The sequence below is a fragment of the Pongo abelii genome, chromosome 4, assembly GCF_028885655.2.
Source record: "Pongo abelii isolate AG06213 chromosome 4, NHGRI_mPonAbe1-v2.0_pri, whole genome shotgun sequence".
In the NCBI taxonomy this organism is placed as follows: Eukaryota; Metazoa; Chordata; class Mammalia; order Primates; family Hominidae; genus Pongo; species Pongo abelii.
The window spans coordinates 181,426,141-181,430,560 of record NC_071989.2 but is presented as its reverse complement, the minus strand read 5'-3'; the positions used below and the strand labels follow the sequence as shown (position 1 = coordinate 181,430,560).

Below are 4,420 nucleotides of genomic sequence, written 5' to 3'. Positions count from 1 at the left end.
GAATACATTTATGTATATTACTCATGTAATAAATCATTCCAGTTTTAAAAGTTAGGTTAGGAGAGGTAGGGACAATGGCACATGATCCTCTAACCCCCTCCCAAATTTCCAAGGTCTTCTCATGGGAGTGTCAAGGCCTTGGTTCAAGACTCCTCACATTTAATTTTCAAAATCCCATATGAGATGCAAGCCTGTGAAAAGATACTTAACATTATTAATCACCGGAGAAATGCAAATTGAAACCACAGTAAGACACCTACCAACCCCTGCTAACCACATGGCTAAAATTTAAAAGATTTCCAATATCAAGTGATGGCAAGGATATGGAGTAACTAGAAATCTTAGACATTGCTGATGGGAGTGTAAAACGGTACAACCTCTTTGGGAAAAGTTCTGGAAGTTCCTTATAAAACTAAACATACATTTATAATATGCACCAATAACTCCACTGATGTTTACTCTCCTGGTATTTACTCAAGAGAAATGAGAGCATTTGTTCACCCAAAGACTGGAAACAACCTAAAATGGTTATAAGTAAATGAATGGATAAATTAATTGCGTCGTGTCCACATACAATACAATACAACTTGGCACTAAAAAGGAATGGACCCGGCTGGGTGTGATGGCTCACGCCTGTTATCTCAGCACTTTGGGAGGCCCAGAAGGTGGATCACTTGAGGTTGGGAGTTCGAGACCAGCCTGGCCAGTATGGTGAAACCCTATCTCTACTAAGAATACAAAAATTAACCGCGTGTAGGGGTGCACGCCTGTCATCCCAGCTACTAAAAATACAAAAATTAGCCAGGCGTGGTGGTGGGTCCCTATAATCCCAGCTACTCGGGAGGCTGAGGCAGGAGAATTGCTTGAACCTGGGAGGCGGAGGTTGCAGTGAGGCGAGATCGTGCCACTGCACTCCAGACTGGGCGACAAAGCAAGACTCCATCTCGAAAGAAAAAAAAAAAAGGAATGGACCTGTGATTCACTCAGCAACGTAGGTGAATCTCAGAAACATTTTGTGGCATGAAAGTAGCCTGATGCCACAGAGTCCATCCTAGGTGATTTCATTTACATAAAATTTTAGAAAAGGTGAAACCAACACACAGTGACAGAAGGCAGATTAGTGATTAGTTAGGGCAGAGTGGGTATTGACAGATGGGGCAAGAGGAAATGTTATTGGAGAGATTCTAAATCTTGATGGGGGTGGTGATTTTTTGGTTTTATGGGTTTTGTAGGTTTTTAGTAGGTTTATCCAAACTGTGAATTTTATTGTACGTAGATTATATCTCAATAAAGCTGAGAGCATGCAAAAGACTATTCCTTCCAGCCAGGTCCATGGGTCCCAGCACTGCTGCCTCCTTAACTGGTTGCAAAACAGAAACCGGCACTCTCTCTCCTCTCTCCTTTCTCAGGCTCCTGGGCCAGTCTCCCAAGACAGTGAGTAATTAGCCGCGAAAGAGTCTTGGATGTGAAGCCAAAAACAACAGCAGTGTCACATCAGATGCTGAGCCATCTCCAGCTAAGAGCTGAGCTCAGCCCCCACCCGCCCCCTCCACCCCCAGCCGCAGCCACCAGCAGAAGGAAAACAGCCCCGCGCGGCTGAGTACAAGCAGGGCTGCCTTTCTCCACCGTGTCCGCCATTCTGGTCTCGTGCCGCAGAAGGCATTGCTAGATGATTGCTGTCATGGCTCATACTAACAATAAATAGGTCCTCCCGGGGACCCACCACCCAAACCCCTTGTGCCGGGAAGAGCGGCAGGCCCTTTCCGTATTCCGCTTCATTCTCCCCTCCTGGCGTGCCTCAAGGAACGACCACTGTCCCCAAGTTACAGGTGAGGAAGCCGAGGCTCTGAAACATGACTGCGCCAAGTGGCCAGAATCTCGAGCAGCCTCACTGCCTCCTGCCCCAGCCCCTGGAGGCCTCGGGTCCTCCTTTACAGGAATGCCCCCCACCCCCAGCCCAGTTCATTCTAACAGCCTCCGAGCTCCCCCTTCTCCATCCCTCCCGGCGGTCTGAGCCCTGCTTTCCCAGTGTGGAAGGGGAACTGGGTGGGGTAAGGCAGCTCTGTTTTCTCACGAAAAAGTCCCTCTCGAGGGCAGAGGCCCTTGAGGAAGAAGGAAAGGCTGTGGGGATTGACGGGCCCCTGGAGGACTGTCTTGGGGTGTGGGTGTCTGCAAGTCCAGAGGCACATCCTGCCCCCTCTCAGGGTCCCCTGGTGTGGGGTCTGGAAGTGAGTGGCTGGTGCAGGCTGTGGTCTTCCTGCTAAGCCACTGGGGCTACTGGGGCCATAGCCTCCAGAGCCTGCTTACAACTGGTCTACTCAGCCTCCAGTCCAAGCCGCTGAGCACAGATCTCAGGGCCCTGCACGTTCTGGGCCGTGCCTCCTGACATCTGAGATGAGAACGAGCCCTCCGGGAGGCCCCATATGATGTGCCCCTGTAACCTGCATTGTCTGGAGGCAGTAGAGCCAGCGGTTGGTGACCAGGAGTGGAAATCTGAACAGTGTCTCCTGTGTGTCCCTGGGCAACTTGCTCAACCTCACTGATCTCTGAAAATGGGCACGATAATAGGAGCTGGGTGGTTGAGAGTACACCAAAGGACCACACTTGCCTTTCGTGGCCCACGCTGGTCCTTCTGCCTGGAATTATTTTCCACTTGTCAGGTGCTTCTTCACCCCAAGAAGGCTCAATCAAGTGTGTTCTTCTCTGGGAAGCTGCAGACATCTGACCCCAGGCCACAGGGCCATACCCAGTCTGGCTCCCACAGCCCTCCCAGGCTGTCTGGTGTCAGTGCAGTGTTGTGGATGGGAACACACTTCTACCATGTTGAGCTGCTCTGAGGTTTAAATACGTTACTGCTAATTGGGATCTTGGAACAACTCCTGGTGCATAGTGAGTCCTCAGGAAAACGTGATGTCTCTTTACTCTCTGAGCAACTTTTGTCCTGGGTGAAAGTTGTCTGCCCTCCTCACCGACCTGCAGGCTCTTCTAGGGCAGGATGGGGCTTGGTTCCTGTCTGCATCTGGTGAATCCCCTGACACACATTAGGTATCCTTACTCAAGGGAAGAGGGGCTTGCCTTTGGGACGGGGATGATGAAACTCAGCAGCCTTTGCAGGGTTTGTGATTTAGCCTGTGTCATTTTTGTGTGTCGGCGTAACTCTGGCTTGGCTTAGCTCTGTCAAACTCTAGGGGATAAGAAGAGCAGAGCATGAACCTCAAAACACACCCCAACCCCAAATTATTTCTGTTTCCAGGACACACACAGGACAGACTGGAATAAATTCTGGTGGTTTATCACAGGAAGGCTGGCTTCAGCTCAGGAGAGTGAGCGTGCACGCATACACAGCCAGCTGATTTATTGTGACCCGAGCCAAGCACGGAACAGAGCGAGGCCGTTTATCTACTTGGTTAGAGGAGACGTCGAGAGAGAAGTCAGAGGTTAAGCTAAATAGTTCAGCGCCTTTGGTAACTCCTGGGGCGTCTCCTCTCCGTGGCTTGTGTTCCCAGGGAATACTGTCATGAGCTCCACAGGGAAGACTGGACTCCTTCTTGGGGAGACAGCCCTGGCCCCAGGGAGCAGCGTGGCCAAGGATATTCTCAGCCTCTTGGGGTTGCCAAAAGGGAGCAGAAGCAGGAGGAGGGAGGCGGGGAGCTGGGAGGAACACCCCATCGTGGAAGACCTGCTGCCAATGCGGGGCTGCAGTCCCAGTCTCTCCCGCCACCAGACCCTGATCAGGAGACATCACAGAGAGGCTCCCTTCTCCTGCCTTCATTCAGGGCTCTGCTCAAACAGCCCATTTGCAATAGGACTTCCTGCAGCGTCCTAGTTAAATACCCCCCCACCCATGCCCCCGTCGCACTCTATCCCTTCCCCTGCTTTATTTTTCTTCATGGTGCTCAGCACCCTGACATATCTATGTCTGTATTTGTTTACTTATTGTTGGGTCTGTTTTTGAATGAACTGCTATGTCTCTGGTGTAAAGTCCAACGTGTGGCAGATAGATTGTAGGTGCTCAATAAATATCTATTCAGTGAATGACAAATTGTTGCTAATAGTTTATGACTGCTGAATGTGTGCCTAGATAAGCTTTGTAGATCTCCCTGTACATAACACCTCAACAGTACTATGCTGTACATACTGTCCTTAGGCTCAGAGAGGTGAAGTGGCTTGCCCATGGCCACACAGCTGGAACCAGATTCAAACCCACCTGGCATCAGGGCCTGAGCTCTCAGCCACTCTCCCAAGAGAGGACATGGCCACGGACTTGTTTAGAGAAGGATTAGTCACGCCCCAGCCCAAGGCATCCTAGGAAAAGGCACCCTTGATCTGAAAAGAAATACTTTTTGCCTTCTCCCTGCCTTCATTCAGGGCTCTGATTCACTGCAATAAGGCAAAAAAGAAAATTTTTTTCTAACGGTGA

At 50.3% G+C, this 4,420-nt stretch overlaps 1 long non-coding RNA gene across 1 annotated transcript; it reads left to right on the top strand.

Moving 5' to 3' along the window:
* Positions 1 to 1,754: 1,754 nt before the first annotated feature.
* LOC112133371 (uncharacterized) lies at positions 1,755 to 4,035 on the top strand. Its single transcript, XR_002915015.3, has 3 exons — positions 1,755 to 1,829; positions 2,661 to 2,889; positions 3,254 to 4,035. It is a non-coding gene; the product is annotated as an uncharacterized LOC112133371 (long non-coding RNA).
* Positions 4,036 to 4,420: the final 385 nt, after the last annotated feature.